The following is a 227-nucleotide window of genomic DNA, read 5'->3' on the forward strand; positions in this document are numbered from 1 at the left end:
ACTCTGGAGTGAGTCTTCCTGTTGGACGACTGTCACTCTGGAGTGAGCCTTCCTGTTGGACGACTGTCACTCTGGAGTGAGTCTTCCTGTTGGACGACGGTCACTCTGGAGTCTTCCTGTTGGACGACGGTCACTCTGGAGTGAGTCTTCCTGTTGGATAAGGGTCACTCTGGAGTGAGCCTTCCTGTTGGATGACGGTCACTCTGGAGTGAGTCTTCCTGTTGGAT

The sequence above is a fragment of the Oryx dammah genome, unplaced genomic scaffold, assembly GCF_014754425.2.
Source record: "Oryx dammah isolate SB20612 unplaced genomic scaffold, SCBI_Odam_1.1 HiC_scaffold_18, whole genome shotgun sequence".
In the NCBI taxonomy this organism is placed as follows: Eukaryota; Metazoa; Chordata; class Mammalia; order Artiodactyla; family Bovidae; genus Oryx; species Oryx dammah.